Here is a 19700-nt window from a genome sequence, read left to right as displayed (position 1 = left end):
TTTGCAACCGATGGTTTGGATCCCGGCACCACAAATTAAATGTGCATGAAAGTGTTCTGCTAAGTCTAACTCAGTTCTTCCTCTCATCCCAGGGCATGGGATAAAGTCCATACCCTCAACATGACATGGGGGAAAACCAAGATGCCATTTTCTGGGGCAGCACTCCTGCATGAGTCACATGATCTGCATTAGATCATGGCCCCCAAAACTCCATTGGTCTGATTCAGCAGGCTTTTCTTTTGTTCTTATGTTATGCTCTTATAGATGACCACTTGGGGACAACTTGTGTGCCACCTTGTGTTCCATGAACATAGAAAATGTGGGTTACAAATGTAACAAAATAAATTAATAAAATAGGGGGGCTAGCTCGTATATAGGTTCTCCTTGTCATTCCCAGTATGAATACGCACCCCAGAAATTATCTCTTTCAGCTTCTGCCTTCTGGAAGAAGGTATAGGGTTATAAAGACCAGGACTAGCCACCTGAAAAACAGTTCCTACCCAAATGCAATTCTGGTTCTAAACGCAGTATAACGAGTCTCTATAGTATATTGTATTTTAAAATGGGGTTTCAGAGTTTTTAGGGGTTTTTGAATGTCTTATGTAGATTTTTCAATTTCATTGTTCTGTATGGGACAATGACGATCATGTTATTTTAAAAAAAGAATCATGCAAAATAGTAAAAAAAAAAAAAAAGAAAGGAAAAAAGAAAGGAAAGGAGGAGTTTTTTTGTAGGGAATGATAGAGGGCTCTGAGCTAGACTGTTTTGCAGTGTTAAGATGTGGTAGACAAGGCAAATCTGCCAAGTATGTTCTCACTGTGAATCTTTTAGTCTTTGTTGGCATCCATTTGTTTCGGGAGGCAATGGAAGAGTGTGCCTTTGGGGGTGAAGTCAAACTGTTGGAAGGTTGCAGCTCCTGCTGTGGTTGCAGAGACTGAGATGGGAGAGACATGTTTTGTTGCAGCTGAGGCAGATGAAGGAGTCTGGTTGTGCTGTTTCAGATGCACCAGGGCATTTCTTCTCTCTGTGTTCCTCCAAGGGGTCATTCCTCCTCTGGTCACTACTGTGGATACATGACTTGACTGTCTGTCTCCAGGCACTATGGTCATCTGCAAAGGATTCCCGCATGGCAAGGTTGATGTTGCCAGCCTTCATGTCAGACTTTACTCTGAAATTAAATTTAGGGAGAGGGGGTTCATTGTTTATGCATAAGTCTAATCATTTTAGGTAGTGCTTCAAATGGAAGTTGCTACTTCTGCATTGTTAAAGAGAAGCAGTGTTCAAAAGATGTTGAGTCTTCATGTCCCAATTAGGATGAATCATTAAGGAAATACATTGCAATTAAATTTACACCCAGTGGATGGAAGAAGTTCCTAGATAACAGATTTTGTGTGGGCTTCGGCCCCCCTTTCCATATTTGGTCTACCATGATTAATATCACAGTATGAGTTCATTATTTCAGATACAAGATAGTGAAACTTTGTTGAATTTAGGGAGGAGGAGTGTGTGATTTTTTAAAAAGTCAATCTACCTAACCACAATTACAAATGAAAACAAATATTGTGTAGTCGTGGCCTTTCTTGTTTCCTTGTTGAAATTGTTAGCATCAACGCTTTAAGCCCTCTGAATAAGTGTACATCCATTGTTTCATTTGAAGTAATTCTATCTAGAGATTTCCAAAAGAACTCACTCCTGTTAAAGGTTCTAACTCTTTCTAGAATTCTTGTGAGTACCTTCAGAATTCCTGCTGATGGGAACTGTCAGCTCATTGGAACATTGTTCTTGGAGGTTCAATCCACAGCACCACCAATTACTTATTTATTTTTGTTTACTTAAATATTCATGAACCGTAGTTCCAAAAAACATATCAAGGCAGCCTGCAACATGCAATAAAATCAGTAAAAACCAAAGCATAATAAAAACAACAACAGTAAAACAACAGATACTGGTTTGTTAAAAAGAGAAGGTCTGTGCAAATGGTACAATTTTCAGAAAATGTCTAAAATAAGACAGAACTTTGTCTCTATTGGTTGGGGGTTGCACAGGGTGCAGCCCACCGCACTGAAGGCTCAGACCCCAGAGAAGGACAACTGCACTATGGGGTGTGGGCTCCTCTCTGCCAGTCAGTGGGGACCAGAGATGGGAAACCTGTAGCCTCCCATCTTCCACCAGCTCCAGCCTGCATGGCCAGTGGTCAGGGATAATGGGAGCTGGATTCCAGCAACATCTGGAAGACCACACAGGTCCCACAGGTCCTGACATAGACAACACTGAGCTAAACAGGCCAGTGATCTTACTTGGTATAAGGCAGTTTCCTTTGTTCCTACGTGTCTTGCATCAATAGGCATCATGGAGACTGCTGATTTTGGTGGCAGCTGTACATGCTCCATAACAGGGGTGCCATATATTCGAGGCCAGCCCCTCAAAGACCCATCGGCCCCCAGGAGTTGGCTCCTAAGCTCCATAATGGTTGCTCTGCCCACAAACATGGAATGAGGCAAATATAATGGAAATGGAGTGGTGGTGGTAAGAGATACTTGGTGTTAGAAGAAGGATTAGGTGTATGCCACGGCAAAGGACAATCCAGATGTTGTATGTTGCTATCTTTTTGGTGTTGGGGGATTTTCTTGTTTCATCGGGGACTGTAGTCACATCTGATTGTTATCTTTTTGCAAACCACTTAGAAAACAATCTAGTACAGAGTGGTATTTCAATACATCAATGATATACCAGGCAGCACTTCACACTACAGAACATCTAACCTGAGTCATAGCTCAGTTGCAGATCATCTGCCTTGCATGTGGAATGTCCTAGGTTCAATATCTGACATGTCCAGGTGAGGATGAGAATGTTTTCCTGTCTGAAATCATGAGGAGCCGCTGCCTGTCAATGTAGACCAGGCACCCCCAAACTTGGCCCTCCAGCTGTTTTGGGACTACAGTCCCCATCATCCCTGACCACTGGTCCTGTTAGTTAAGGATGATGGGAGTTGTAGTCCCAAAACAGCTGGAGGGCCAAGTTTGGAGGTGTCTGGTGCAGACAGTAATGAGCTAGCTTTGGTCTGACTTGGCAAAATCTTATGTTTCTATTCTTGCAACCCAGACACCAGGCAAGGGAAGGAAGCCTGCCTCAGCCATCACTTTTCAACATGCCACTAAAGGGCAGGAGATTGCCCATTAATTAGTTCATTATTTGATTGATTTGATAGATTGATCCCAAGTACTAAAACATCTTTGAAGGACCAGGTTTCAGTTCAATAGAAGCCTACCTGTGTGTGGTGCCATGGTCCAGATACATTCATAACATATACAGCAACCACCACTTCTTTGCTGGGGAGTTTATGAAATAAGAATTCTAGAGCAAGCGAGTGAGAGAAAATCTACAGCAGACATGAAAAGCATTTTCCTGTCTCTCTCTTGCTTTGATCTCACCTCCTTCATATGTTTCTACATTTTTATTCTTCTTCTTTTTTGCTCTGCTTTCAAGCTCAGGCATCAAATATGAATACAGATGAGAATGAGGTTGGCCAAGCCAGGTCCCTGATATTTAGGAAATAATCACTCTGTAGTGGAGAGCAGGTTTGTATTTTGAGTCTCTTTCTCTCTCTCTCTCTGTTTCTCTGGGGTAGATTGAAGTTCTTAGGTCGGGGATGGAACTTGGCTGTCTGAAGGGATCTAGTTCTTGATCAATTCCTCCATCAATATATGCTTGACAGACTCTGAAAAATCTAGATGGTCCCAAACCGATGTGAAATGTATGATTCATTGCATATTTTCAGATCAGCTACATCCATTTGATTTCCAGCTCCAGAAGCCATTTTACGCTATGAAAATAAAAGTTGTGTAAACCCAAATAAAGAGCTGGGGGAAAGCTCTGTTCCAGTCACTACCTACCCTGTGGGTAGGTAGACTGCACTGACAGATAGTCATTACTAAGAGTCAGGGCAGGTGTGGGACATGTCATCTATGCTCTCACTACTAATTCATTTCCTATCAGTATATAATATTTATAGGAGCAGTTTGTTAAAGGGGGAAGAATATATATGAAGAATTTATTATCATTTATTTAATAATAATAATAATAATAATAATAATAATAATAATAATAATAATAATTTATTATTTGTACCCCACCCATCTGGCTGGGTTTCCCCAGCCACTCTGGGCGGCTTCCAACAAAGATGAAAAATACACAAAAATGTCACATATTAAAAACTTCCCTGAACAGGGCTGCCTTCAGATGTCTTCTGAATGTCAGGTAGTTGTTTATCGCTTTGACATCTGATGGGAGGGCGTTCCACAGGGCGGGCGCCACTACCGAGAAGGCCCTCTGCCTGGTTCCCTGTAACTTGGCCTCTCACAGTGAGGGAACCGCCAGAAGGCCCTCGGAGCTGGACCTCAGTGTCCGGGCAGAACGACGGGGGTGGAGACGCTCCTTCAGATATACTGGACCGAGGCCATTTAGGGCTTTAAAGGTCAGCACCAACACTTTGAATTGTGCTCAGAAACGTACTAGGAGCCAATGTAGGTCTTTCAAGACTGGTGTTATATGGTCCACCCTTTGTAAAAAGATCATATGGCAGCTTACAACATGGAACACAAATGTCAATGCATAGCATATCTATACAATATAAAAAGCAAAACACATATAGAAATACAATTACAATAATAGGAAATCTAGAATCTATATTTCACGCTGCCTGCCTCTCCTTCCTGCATGCTGCCCAGTTCATTCTGGGCCAGTTGAAACTGACTCACAGTGTTCTGTGCGTACCCAACCTGTCCAAGGCCTGAGCCCCTCTGAATATGACTGATTTGGATTGGGCCTTGAGCCTCAGCTGAATCTGGTGTATAGCCCTATGCCTCAGCCAGCAGTTATGCACAGTTATAGCAAAGCAGATTTCTTTTGCATGTTTAAATAAGTCACAGCCGTAGCTGGGAGTGGAGGAGTATAAGAAGCTGCAGAGTCAGGAAGTTGGTTCATCTAGCTCATCTGGGTTCATCTAAGGCAGGCACGGCCAAACTCGGCCCTCCAGCTGTTTTAGGACTACAATGCCCATCATCCCTGACCACTGGTCCTGTTAGCTAGGGATGATGGGAGTTGTAGTCCCAAAACAGCTGGAAGGCCAAGTTTGGCCATGCCTGATCTAAGGTATCTCTAAATACCAGATATGAAGAGGACGAATGACTGTGGAAGGACACCCCTTCTGTGTCTTGCCTGTGAGCCTCATCCAAAGGCATCTGCATGGATTATGGGAAGGAGAATGCTGGACCAGTTGGGCCCTTGATCTGTTCCAGTTGTGTTTATCAGAGATGCATTATTCCAATGCATTATTCCTTCATTAGGCTGCCTCTAGTTTGAGAAGATGAAGGGACGCGGGTGGCGCTGTGGGTTAAACCACAGAGGCTAGCACTTGCCGATCAGAAGGTTGGCAGTTCGAATCCCTGCGACGGGGTGAGCTCCCATTGTTCGGTCCCTGCTCCTGCCAACCTAGCAGTTCGAAAGCACGTCAAAGTGCAAGTAGATAAATAGGTAACGCTCCGGCGGGAATGTAAACAGAGTTTTTGTGCTCTGCTCTGGTTCGCCAGAAGCAGCTTAGTCATGCTGGCCACATGACCCGGAAGCTGTATACCGGCTCCCTTGGCCAATAAAGCGAGATGAACATGCAACCCCAGAGTCGGCCACAATTGGACCTAATGGTCAGGGGTCCCTTTACCTTTAGTTTGAGAAGATAAAGAGAAACTGCTGGATCAGGCCAAGGGCCCATCTGGTCGAGAATCCTCTCCACACAGAGGCCAACCAGATGCCTGTGAGAAATCAGGATTTGAGGACAAGAGCCCTCTCCCCTCCTGTGGTTTCTTGTATTCAGAAGCACTGCTGCCTCCAACTGTGGAGGCAGAACATAGCAAACATGGCTAGTACCATTGATAGTCTTAAGATCTTCATAGGGTTACCTTCAGATGTTAGGGAACTGCAACTTATTGAGTCACGTTGTGTTTTTATGGTGGGGGAAGAAGCCTCCTCTGATCTTAGCAGGAGAAACTCCATTCAACTTTGAGACAATTGGAATTTCACACATGGTGAATCATAATTGTGAACTCTGCAGCCTACCCACCCCCCCAAATCAGAATTAATTAGCTTAAAATTTACAGCAAGCGGGGAATGAGACGATGCCTGGCGAGAGTCCTAAAGTGTTCTCAAGGCCCTTGCAGGCTCTCTGTGTGATGTTGATTCTCAGAAGCTCGCCTCAGCCCAATGTCTTGGCTGTAGGTGGCCCCGTTTCCAGCCGGGCCATGATACAAAACCTGACAGGAGACCTAGACCCCCAATGACAAAATCATAATTGAATTCCACACGCATTAAGTTGACTTTTTCAGTACAGAATTAGCTTCAGCTGAGGGTCACCACCATTGCTGCTCCGAAATTACTTATTCATTTACTTATTTATTATTAAATATGTTTGTATACCACCTCTTATTAAGATGGTGTGCATTAAAACAATTCAGTGCGAAAGAACAATTTGAAGAAAAGTAAGTAGATGCCAAGATCTATCCGAGAGAAGCAGCATGTCACCATTATCACCATTACTGTACAGTGGTACCTCGGGTTAAGAACTTAATTCAATCTGGAGGTCCGTTCTGAAACCGTTCTTAACCTGAGGTACCACTTTAGCTAATGGGGCCTCCCGCTGCCACCGCGTTGCCGCCATGCGATTTCTGTTCTCATCCTGAAGCAAAGTTTTTAACCTGAGGTACTAGTTATGGGTTAGCGGAGGCTGTAACCTGAAGCGTCTGTAACCTGAAATGTCTGTAACCTGTAGGTACCACTGTATGTGTAGAACCTAGCCAACTGTAACATTTACCGCAGGCATAGGCAAACTCGGCCCTCCAGATGTTTTGAGACTACAATTCCCATCATCCCTGACCTCTAGTCCTGTTAGCTAGGGATAATGGGAGTTGTAGTCCCAAAACTGCTGGAGGGCCAAGTTTGGCCATGCCTGATGTAAGGTATCTCTAAATACCTGATACGAAGAGGATGAATGACTGTGGAAGGACACCACTTTATTCATTTACTTATTATTAAAAATGTTTGTATACCACCTCTTATTAAGATGGTGTGCATTCAAACAATTCAGTATGAAAGAACAATTTGAAGAAAAGTAAGTATATGCCAAGATCTATCCGAGAAAAGCAGCATGTCACCATTACAGTAACTAGGAATCTTTCAATAGGGAAAGCCTGAGTAAATAGTGAGGGTATCATGTATGGAGGAGAATCAAGTTGAAGTCTTCTCCACTCTCCCAAATCAAAGCATCATATCAATAGCATCCCCCCTGTGTCACATCAGGACCCCTGCAAAGCTTTCTGTCACTCTTCTTTTCTATCATGCATAGATCTATATTTTCATATATCTTTATGGGTTTTTTTTTCTAGTTTCATGGGATTTGCAATAACGGAGACTGTCCAGAAATGTTGCCGGTGCATCACTGAAGATCTCTGGATCCTTTTGTTGTTGCTGTTGCTGAAACACAGCAGTGGGGTTTTGCTTTATTTTGGGGTTTTTGAAAGTTGAAAACTTAACTTCAGGATTTATTTTTTTATCTTTTTAGAAACACACCTCAGAACTGTGCAGACAGCGTTCTTGACAGCCCTGTGCTATCAAGCCTATCAGAAGCCAGAGGTCTGAAGACTTATCTCAGAGGACACAACCACCAGAGAAGATACCTCTTAATTCTTTTAAGGTAAGAAACTGCAAGAGCCAAAACCCTGCTCCCCGCCCCCTGCCACCACAGTGAAAATATATAAAAAATGTGGATTTGGGGTTTTAATGGTCCCCAATCAAAGCACTGCCCTAATACAGGGTGAGTCTTTTAGAAGAGGCCCTGTGGAACATGTGTACTCTGTATCCAACGGGACTCTTTCAAAGGACTCACCCTGTATGTATTATGGAAGAATGTTTCCCCACAAAAGCCCCTGAACCCATTTGACTTTAATTTGACAACCCACTGCAGTGATTAATTGCAGGGTTCTAGGCAATTTAAATTAGACCCATTGCAGTATTGATACCTGACTTACAATAATACCTAAACTACAATAAGAATATAACGTAGATGCATTCATTATTTGCCCCAAGTCTACTCTGAGCATCGTTAACTTTGCATATAACTCTTAGCATGTAACCACTAAGTTGTGCTGTTATGTGACCCATTTCAGAGGTCATTTATGGCATGGTTTAGCATGATGGGGATGAGGCTACTGAATCATTAAGCTCCCATCTGTTTTTCCTCTGAGCACATCCTTTTCAATGTCTTTGAATGGTGCAAGATTCCAGGGGTTTCAGATGCTTACCTAGGGTTTGGTTTCTTTGGAATAAGGGACTGCAGAGAATGTGGTGTCTTCATGGAGGGGCTCACAGCACAAACACTTCCGAAGGCCTCCCTTCTCCCACAGCCTTGGATTCAAGCAGAAATCAAGCATTGCTCTCGCTATTTTGCTTCTGCCTCTAGCCCAGCCCAGTTCAACAACAACAACAACAACAACTAGTAATTTATTACTTATACCCTGCCCATCTGCCCCTGCCTCCCCAGCCACTCTGGGCGGCTTCCAACAGAATATTAAAAGCACAATAAAAGACCAGGCATTAAGAACTTCCCTAAACAGGGCTGCCTTCAGATGTCTTCTAAAAGTCAGATAGTTGTTTATTTCCTTGACATCTGATGGGAGGGTGTTCTACAGAACAGGCACCACTACCAAGAAGGCCCTCTGCCTGGTTCCCTGTAACTTGGCTTCTCACAGTGAGGGAACCACCAGAAGGCCCTCGGAGCTGGACCTCAGTGTCCGGGCAGAACGATGGGGGTGGAGATGCTCCTTCAGGTATACTGGACCGAGGCCGCTTAGGACTTTAAAGCTCAGCACCAACACTTTGAATTGTGCTCAGAAATGTATTATCTGGTGATTGTCCTTCTCACAACTAGCCAGCTGGAAAGGGGGCCCACACATTTGCCCTCTGGCACAAAGCAACTTTCTTTCTCACACGAAGGACCCATTCTCAGGACCATTACCAAGAAGCTCGTCTGGCTACTTCACCCAAACTCACAATGATATTTTTCCCCCCTGCACACATTTGCACCATGAAACTCGACAACAAAATCCAGAGAAGCACATAATATAACTGGGTGTCGCGATCTGATTGACGGGCGGCCTCAGGAACATCGAGTCAGGCCACTATGAACAGCAGACCAAACTAAACTCTTCTTTGCTATCCCCAACTCCGTGGCTTTTTTATCATTTAGAATGCAAAGTTGTTAGGGCACAATACAATTTATGTGCTCAGGTCCATTTAAGTGTCCTTGTCTTCCCTAAATTCTCCCGTAAGGTGCTGAGGGGCCTTCTCTGTGGCACAGCATTCCTTTTTAATAAGCCATTTAACACATCTAATGGATCATTTTATGACAAGTTTACAGGGCATTTTCTTTTCTTAAGGTGAAGGTGCTTATCCCCTGAATACATAACTAATGATCTTGCTTCTTAATCTTCAGATTTTTAGTGGAGTCATATTAAAATGGAAGCTATGAAAATCATGGAATTTGCAATGGAAGGGGTTTGGGTGGTTTTGTTAGGTCAGGTGCCAGAAATGGAAGAACAGATTAGGCGACCAAAACTTGGCAGTGTTTTCCTCAAGCTACGGTGCCACAAAATGGGTAGTGTGGGAAATGGGGATACAGTGGTACCTCGGGTTAAGTACTTAATTCGTTCCGGAGGTCTGTTCTTAACCTGAAACTGTTCTTAACCTGAAGCACCACTTTTGCTAATGGGACCTCCCGCTGCCGCCATGGCACCGGAGCACGATTCCTGTTCTCATCCTGAAGCAAAGTTCTTAACCCTTAGGTACTATTTCTGGGTTAGCAGAGGCTGTAACCTGAAGCGTCTGTAACCTGAGATACCGCTGTAACTACGAATCTTTCAATAGGGAAAGCTTGATTAAATAGTGAGGGTATCATTGGCTCCATATGGAGGAGAATCAAGTTGAAATCTTCTCCATCCTCCCAAATCAAAGCATCATATCAATAGCATCCCACCTGTGTTACCTGAAGCGTATGTAACCTGAGGTACCACTGTATTTCTTTTTACCCTCATTGAACTCTAACCCCCCCCCCCATGAAAGACCTTGGTTCCAGCATTTAGACTACAGAAAGTATAATTCAAAAGCTTCTGCTTCCAGACAATTTGTACAACAGGAAGGGAGAGGTGTGTGATTCTTGCCCAATCCCCATTTAATTTAGGTCCCCTTGCAATTCCTCTGGTGTTTTACTTAATAAATCTCCAAATCTGCCTGTACTTTCACGTTAGATATAATATGATGACAATGCTACTGTCCAATGAATGCTTGCACTAAAGCAAAGGTTAGTCACAACCATTGACTTGTTTTCTTTGAAGATTTACATGGCAGTTCTGCCATATTTATGTGTGTTGTTTGTTCAAATGAACAACTGAAAATGAATAGAAAAGGAAAAGGGGGGAACTTCCTTCAAAAACAAAACCAGCAACTGCAGCTAGCTCATGCATTCAGTTGTCAGCCTCCTTAATGTCTTGTACTCTAATTAAATATCAGGGGGAAATGCCACGTGGTCACTGCTCCCATGGGGCCTTTTCAGATCAAGAAGATCCAGTGGCAGCAGAGTACGAGAGAGACACTTAGTGGATCAACTTACACACCAGCCATGGCCACCTTACAATGAGCTCAACCCACCTTCATTCCCCCAAATTGTGAAGAAATTCTGAAGCACTCTGAATTGGGTAAAAAATAAAACAGGGGGGGGAAACCAATGCCATTTTCATTAGGAAAGAAATTGGAGGACTTTAAGACTACAAAATCCATACTGCAGGGCAACTGTTCTTGAAATATCACTAGCAAGCAAGGAAGGCTACACGTTGTATGGTATGGTAGGGCAAACTGAACTGGCACAAATCTGAAAATGAAGATAGGTTTTCTTCCAGAATTTGGAAATTGATCCCCCACTCCACCTTCAAAAATATCATTTTCTCTGGCTCTGTAAAATGACTGCCCAGGTGGAGCCTTCTCCTGAGGATTTCATACCACTTCAGGCAGGTGTTTTAAAGAGCTGCTGTCCTATTTGCATAGTATATGTATGAATGCTTATGATGTTCTTAGTGGGGGCTTTTTAATGGTGTCACCCAGTCTGAACTTTTCTACTTCTAGAAAATATAGATGCAACACAGCCCACTTAGCCACTAGTCTCTGAATTTGAACAGCCCCCCTCAAAAACAACAAAACTATAGTACTTCTCTTTTTTTGCTTTTATCCTATAACAGACTGTTTTTACCAAGAAAAAATGTTCTAATTGCACTGTTTAGTATTCCCTGCATTCTGGAAAGAGTGGAAAGAGTGTTGTGATGCAACTATTGGTTTCTCGGGGATTCAAAATTGCCTTTTTTTAACAGGCTGCGAGCTGTAAAGACCATTTAAGGTCACTGCTTCCAACTTCGAGTAGGTAAACATTTAAGGGCTAAATACATTCATGCGATCTTGGCTGCTGCAAGCAAAGAAACAGACCGTGAAGACTCAGGAAAGCCATCCCAATGTTTTCACTCTGTAACTTTTTCAACCCGGTTCAGAGCCCAGCTAAGCCAAAGTACATTGATGCAAGCCAGTTTAAGGCGGTCTTAATGCTAGTGGGCCAAATGGGCCTGCAGCCCGAAATGCTCTGCTGTAACCATGTGAGAGACTATGTATTAGCAAAGTCTGCAGCACAGTAGAATAATAATAATAATAATAATAAATTTTATTTATATCCCGCCCTCCCCAGCCGAAGCCGGGCTCAGGGCGGCTAACAACAATTAAATAATCAAACAATCAAATAATCAAACATTCTAAAAACATTCCATTATAAAAATTAATTAAAGTCAAATTAATGGCAACCGTTGAGCAAAATTCTGTGCAGGTTGCCAGAGGAGGGAGTCAGGCTGGGACCTGACCAAAGGCCTGGTGGAACAACTCTGTCTTGCAGGCTCTGCGGAAAGATGTCAGGTCCCGCAGGGCCCTAGTCTCTTGTGACAGAGCGTTCCACCAGATTGGAGCCGCAGCCGAGAAAGCCCTGGCTCTAGTTGAGGCCAGCCTAACCTCTCTGAGGCCTGGGACCTTCAGGATGTTTTTATTTGACGAGCGTAGGTTTCTCTGTGGGGCATACCAGGAGAGGCGGTCCCGTAGGTACGAGGGTCCTAGGCCGTATAGGGCTTTAAAGGTTAAAACCAGCACCTTAAACCTGATCCTGTACTCCACCGGGAGCCAGTGCAGCTGGTATAGCACCGGATGAATGTGATCTCGCAGTGAAGACCCTGTAAGGAGTCTCGCTGCGGCATTCTGCACCCTCTGGAGTTTCTGGGTCAGTCTCAAGGGCAGCCCCACGTAGAGCGAGTTACAATAATCCAGTCTGGAGGTGACCGTCGCATGGATCACAGTGGCTAGGTCAGGGCGAGAGAGGTAAGGAGCCAACTGCTTAGCTTGGCGGAGATGAAAAAATGCCGCCTTTGTTATAGCTGCAATCTGCGCCTCCATGGAGAGGGAGGTGTCGAAGATTACACCCAAACTCTTAACGGACGGTGCTGGCACTAATTGCACCCCCGCTAGAGATGGGAGTTGCCCCCTCAATCCCATATCGTCCCATCCCAGCCAGAGGACCTCTGTCTTCGAAGGATTTAACTTCAACCGGCTCCCACGTAACCATCCAGCCACAGCTTCCAAGCATCTGGTCAGTGTGTCTGGGGCCGAGTCAGGGTGGCCATCCATCAACAGATAGAGTTGGGTGTCATCAGCATACTGATGGCAGCCCAGCCCAAAACTCCGGACAAGCTGGGCGAGGGGGCGCATAAAGATGTTAAAAAGCATCGGGGAGAGTATCGCACCCTGGGGCACTCCACACACCAAGGAGTGGCGGGATGACAATTCCCCCCCAAGCGCCACCCTCTGTCCCCGACCGGAGAGAAACGAGCGCAGCCATTGAAGGACTGTGCCCTGGATCCCCACGTCGGCAAGGCGGTGGTCCAGGAGTTCGTGATCGACCATGTCGAAGGCTGCTGACAGGTCTAGAAGAATCAGCAGCCCCGACCCGCCTTGATCCAGCTGCCTGCGGAGATCATCTGTTAGGGCGACCAGAGCCGTCTCGGTCCCATGACCAGCGCGGAAGCCGGACTGGAATGGATCCAGAGCCGATGTTTCATCCAGAAACCTACTAAGCTGTTCAGCAACCGCTCTCTCAATCACCTTACCCAGGAATGGAAGATTCGAAACCGGGCGGTAATTGGATAGATCTAAGGGATCTAATGACGTTTTCTTTAAGAGCGGGCGCACCACTGCCTCCTTCAGTTCCCCTGGGAATGTCCCGGTGCCAAGGGACAAATTGATGATATCCCCCAGGGGGGCCCGTACCTCGTCTGGACACGCTCTAATCAGCCAGGACGGGCACGGGTCGAGAGGACAAGTAGTGGGCTTTCCAGCTCGGAGGAGTCTGTCCACATCGGCTGGGGATATCCGGTCAAAGTGGTCCAATACTGGACCCGAGGACAGTCGAGGGGCCTCCAGTTCCTTTATTGTATCCAAATTGGCAGGGAGGTCATGGCGGAGCAACAGGACCTTCTCCGCAAAGAAGCTCGCAAATGCCTCACAGCTGTGTGTCAAATTATTATTTAAATTTGGCTGTCCTTCAAGGGATGTTAAAGACCGAATTATACTAAATAATTGCGCCGGGCGAGAGCTAGCGGATGCAATGGAGGCCGAGAAGTAGGACTTCTTAGCGGCCTTCACTGCCATCTCATAGGTTTTCATAAAAACCCTATAAGATGTTCTTGAAGCTCCGTCACGGGCACCCCGCCATACTCGCTCTAGCCGTCTGAGGTCCCGCTTCATTTTCCGGAGCTCCTCGGTAAACCAGGGAGCCCGGTTTCTGCGGGGTCGCAGAGGGCGCTTAGGTGCGATCTCATCGATGGCTGCCAGGAGCTGGGTATTCCAGCCCTCAACAAGCTCAGTCAATGAGTCGCCAGGGGGAGCAAGGTCCCGCAAGGCTTGGCGGAATCTATCAGGGTCCATCAGCCTCTGCGGGCGAGCCCAAATCGGCTCTCCACCTAAGCGGGGTGGGGGTGGAACATCAATCCTGGCTTTCAGAGCGTAGTGATCAGACCATGGCACCTTCATCGAAGGAAACATGATCACATCTATACCGGCCCCAAAGATCAAATCCAGCGTGTGGCCTGCTTGATGTGTGGGGCCCGAAACAAACTGGGAGAGCCCTAGTGTCGCCATGGAAGACACCAGGTCCAGAGCCTGTGAGGAGGGAGTGGCATCAGCATGGATGTTGAAGTCCCCCAATACCAATAGGTTAGGAAACTCCAAGGCCCAGCCGGCCACAGCCTCCAGCAGGCCTGACAGGGTGGCTGCTGGTGCGCTAGGTGGCCGGTACACCAGCCAGACAGCCAAGCTCACCTCGGAGCCCCACACTAGGCCAACACATTCAATGCCGGGGATCGATGGCGATGGTAGAGCCCTGAAAGAACAATTTCCCCGGATTAATAATGCCACCCCTCCCCCCCGGCCCACAGTCCGTGACTGGTGGAGGACGGAGAAACCCGGGGGCGCCATCTGTCGTAAGGTAACAGTATCCCCTTCGCGCACCCAGGTCTCCGTCACACAAGCCAGGTCGACCCCCTGCGAGATGAAGAAATCTCGCAGGGTGGCGGTTTTGTTGCCTATAGACCTGGCATTGCACAACACCAGTGACGGAGGTGAGTAATCCTTGTTCACCCTACCCTCGTCTCTCGGGATGGGGCGCAGATTGGAAGGGGTACGAGCATATCCGTATCTCGATCCCCTTCGCCTATAACATCTGCCCCCACCGCCATACCTCCCTCGCCCCTCCACAGTAGGAATCCCAAGCCTCATACTCTCCTCGATTTACAAAATATAAAAGCAAGCAAACAGGCAAAACAGTTACACTAAAACAAAACCAATCCCCACCCCACTCAACAACCATCCCACCCCACCCCAAAATAACACAAAACAAAATAAAAATACATGGATAAAAACCACCGTTTACGGTGGTACAACAAAGTAAAAACTAAAAACCCTTTTAAAATATATAAAAACAGTTTAAACATTTGCTGCTGCTCCACCAGTGTCTTTACAGTTGTGGCGATGGTGAATGTGGGCCCCGCCCCCTGGCCTAGTAAAGTGGGCTTGCTGGGGGAAGAGCCCTCCCCACAAACTCATGGCGAAGCGGCAGCAGCAGTGTCCCGAGGCCTCCTGGGAGCCTTATATGCTGAGGTGGAGTCTGGGGCCCGTCCCCAGGCCCAAGATGGAGAGTGGGCTTGCAGGGGAAAGAGCCCTCCCCACAACTCACGGCGAATCTCTTTCCCACCCTCACACTCGTCTTATGGTAAATGTCAGAATTGCAGCAAGCAGCGATGTTTTCTGGTATTGCTTACGTTTGAGGGAGCTATGGGGCGGGTGGGAGGAGATATGTCATTTAATAGTAAAATTCTTCAAGTCTTGTTTTTATCACTTGCCAGCTGGTCCCAAGTGGTAGGATGGCCAGGAGACCAGCAGTAGGTGGCGCCAGAGGCAAAGAGAGGTAGAGACAACTACTATATTTTTCGCTCCATAAGACACACCCGACCATAAGACGCACCTAGTTCTTAGAGGAGGAAAACAAGAAAAAAAATATTCTGAACAAAACAGTGGGTGTATGATTTTTGTGGTGCAGGCTGTAGCCATGAACATGCTATGTGATCTGATGGTGCATTTGGGGTGACCCAATGCAAAAATACTGAGGGTCGATGGGCTTTTACCTCCCCCCTCCCAGGTAGCCTCCTTTATCTCTAGCGTCCCTTATCTCCCTCCCCGATTGCTTGCCAACCAGCTGCTTCCTTTCAACACTCCGTTCCCTCTTGTTTGCCTTGGTGTCTTTTCCTTAGCTGAAGCAGTTTTTTGCTCCTCCTTTTCTTCTAATTTCTCTCTTCATTCCTTTAGTCTTCCTGTCTCCTCTCCTTGCAAATTCACTGTCTTTACCTCCCCCCTCCCAGGCAGCCTCCTTTCTCTCTAGCGTCCCTTATCTCCCTCCCCGATCGCTTTCCAATCAGCTGCTTCCTTTCAACACCCACTTTCCTCTTTCAAAAAAAAAAAAGCATGATCTGCTTTTTGCCCCTGGGCAATTCGACTCCAGGGACCACACATTCGCTAGGGCTATGTTGGTTTTATTGCAATTATATCTTTGGTTTTAATAGATGTAATATATGTATATAGTTCTACTTCTAACAATGTTTAATTGTCCACCCCCTCCTATCCTTTTAGTGGCTCTCATTTGTGTATGCAAGCAACCTGGAGTCCCATCAGCAAAAACAGTGGAGGTGGAGGAATAAGAATAAGAATAAGTCAAAACTTTATAGAAGTGTTCATGGTTCTCTGTAGAGCCAAACAGAAACAGGGACTCTGTTCCAGCCAGCAGGATGACCTGGTTTCCTCACTTTCTTAAAATCACATTTCCATTCCAATATCCTAATTTTTCATCACTCTTCAGCAGCTGGAATAAGACTGTCTGAAGCGCACCTAAATGAACTCTGAAACTCTTAAAAACTATTTAAGATGTCTGTTGGGGAGACAGCTTTCTAAACTGGAGGAATTTCCTGTTTCCTCTCATACCTACCCATGTTTTGCCCCTAAAAGTGCATAAGCTGCTTAAAATGTTAGTTATCAAATGAAGCGGCCCTCTTTAAGAAAGTTTTTTAGGTCATTCTGATTAGCTTCCTACTGTTACTGTTGCTATGTTGATGCTAATGAATATTTATAGATTGTTTATAGATTTAGCATGGCGTTGTTGGTGTTGTTTTTAATATGACATATGATTTGTATTGGTTTTAATATGACTCATTTGCCTCCCTGGAGAAATTCGATCAAAATGTGTGTTTTGCAAATACTTTTAATCAATTGATTGATTAAAGTGGGGGGTGGGGGACTTCTGGATTCTCAGGCTTTCTGATGCTTTGATACTTAATGCCTTAAGATGAAATTAAATTCTCAAAAGGCTCATGTGATCATTTCCGCCACAAGACTCCCATTAATGTCAAAGGGAGACTTGAGATTAAAAAATCCCCAGGTGCTGCTTTCAAAATGCAGGGGTTAAAATGATGTATCATTACCCTATTAGAGAAGCCATCCTTCTCTCCAGTAGCCAAGCCCCTTTTCCTCTCATTTTTGATCAAGAAGCAATATCCCCCCCCCCCTTTCCCATTTTGCTCATCTCGCAGAAAGCTGTTGTACAATCCCAGCTGAAGGTGAACATGAAGAAACCAGGGAGACGTTCCTGGCCATTAAAAAACTTAAATACTCTACTTGTCCAGGGAGAGTGTAATTTAAAAGCTAATCAGTACTGTAAGTCCTGCACATTATCTAAGAAATTTGAAATTACTGGCTACTAAATCCATTTCCCAGTGACTCCAGGGGGGATTTCTGGAAGCCCTCTGATAACTTTTTTTTTTTAGTTTATGCCAGAATACAATTTTCACTTGTAACTTGGGATTCGTACATTCATGCTGAATACATTTTGAAAGGCAGTGTGGTGCAGTGGTTAGGGCACAAGTCAAGGCTGAGAGAGACCCAGGTTCAAATCAGTTGCAAGGTTCACTGAAGACTGTCTCTGTCTCAGCCTGATCTGCCTCTCATGGTCATTGTGAACATTACATTAATTTGGGGGAGGCAGTGCTCCGAGCATGTGGGAGGTAGGGCGGGATAACATCATAAATTTGACTTGATAGATTGCATTTCTATACTGCTTTACAGTGGTACCTCGGGTTAAGAACTTAATTCATTCTGGAGATTTGTTCTTAACCTGAAACTGTTCTCAACCTGAGGTACCACTTTAGCTAATGGGGCCTCCCGCTGCCGCCGCGCCGCTGCCGCGCAATTCCTGTTCTCATCCTGAAGCAAAGTTCTTAACCCGAGGTACTATTTCTGGGTTAGCAGAGTCTGTAACCTGAAGCGTTTGTAACCTGAGGTATCACTGTACATTCAAGTGTCTTGGAAACATTAAGTAATGACAACAGCAAACAACGTAAGAGGTCATCTGTTGCACAGCACAAAACAATTGTGAAGAAAGGCAAAAATAATTTCAAAATGGTTAGACAAAATTCCCAGTGATCTGCATTTCCGTAGGTTAGATCAGGAATATCCAACACAGACTGTTGTTGGATTAAAACTCCCCTCAGCCCTGGTCAGCATGGCTGATGGTCAAGGATGATGACAACAGTAGTTCAGAAAGATCTGAAGGGCTCTCCTTTAGATATCACTGAATTACACAACTTTCCCCAGCCCAGTGACTCTACAAAATGACACCACAGCCCAGCTTTTTGAGAATCGTCTGCTGCTTTCTTCCAAAGTAGGATGATCTCCTGCTGCTGAAGTACGTAGAACATTAAGCACTGAATGGATTTACTAAATAGAAAGATTACCCAAAGAAACAGCTGAATCAATTCACTGTAGGTCCAGAGGGCACACATTCAAGAGGGAGTTGGATGGTGATTGGCGGGGGGTGGGGGTGGGAGGAGGTGGAGAGAAAAGTAGGAAGAAAACAGGTCCTAATACCAAGACCATTAATGCAAGGAAACAATAACTTAAGTTACTGACATTCTTCATTTAGTGGCGGAAAAGCTTTTCCCAGAAGATAGGATTGAGAAGGATATATTCATTACACTGTCGAGGTGAAAATCATTTGGCAGAAAATATAGGTAGCATGGCTGATGAACAAACAAACAAGAAAGTGGGTTCTTAATCTTCTTCCTCTCTCTCTCTCTCTCTCTCTCTCTCTCTCTCTCTCTCTCTCACACACACACACACACACACACACACAAACACACACACACGTTCCTTTCTTTTCCCTTATTCTTTCCCCCTTTTCGGCTTCTTTGTACTCACAGTGCTGAAATGTTATTAGGGCAGAATGAGATGTCAATGTGAGGCCGCGTCCCCAAACCTCTCGTCACAATTAAGGATGAGCAAATCCACCAATGCCCGTTTCTCTTAATTTCTCCACTCTTTAAGTTTGGTCCTCCCCCATTACAATTATTATTATTATTTAAAGTATGTATTTTCAAGTTTTAAGAGCTTGAAGTTTTGTTTTGTTTTGTTAAACGCTTGGGCAGGAATCCGCTGACATGGCTCATATGACTACATCATGTCAAATGTGGACATCCCAGTTGGCTAGGGCAGGAAGGGGGTACTACCAGACTCGAAACTGAGCAGGAATGTGCTGAAGAGGAGTGTGGTGGAGTCTCCTTCTTTGGAGGTCTTTAAGCAGAGGCTTGACAACCATATGTCAGGAGTGGTCTGATGGTGTTTCCTGCTTGGCAGGGGGTTGGACTCGATGGCCCTTGTGGTCTCTTCCAACTCTATGATTCTATGATTCTAAGTGTGTAGCGTTTACAGCCTTCGGTATATGGCAGAACTCCCAGGATTATGACTGAGATTAGATGAATTCAGTGGGCTTGAACTTTCGTTGCAATTGGCATTCATTGCACAGGCTGAATAAAAAACATTGTATTGTTCTTTGCAAGGTTTGCCTCCGGTCACATTTTAGCATTCATTATATGTCTGGGTTGAAGGACATGGGTGGCACTGTGGTCTAAACCACTGAGCCTAGG

The sequence above is a fragment of the Podarcis tiliguerta genome (genome assembly GCF_965153285.1).
Source record: "Podarcis tiliguerta genome assembly, chromosome: 11".
Classification (NCBI taxonomy): Eukaryota; Metazoa; Chordata; class Lepidosauria; order Squamata; family Lacertidae; genus Podarcis; species Podarcis tiliguerta.
This window is presented reverse-complemented; position numbering follows the sequence as displayed.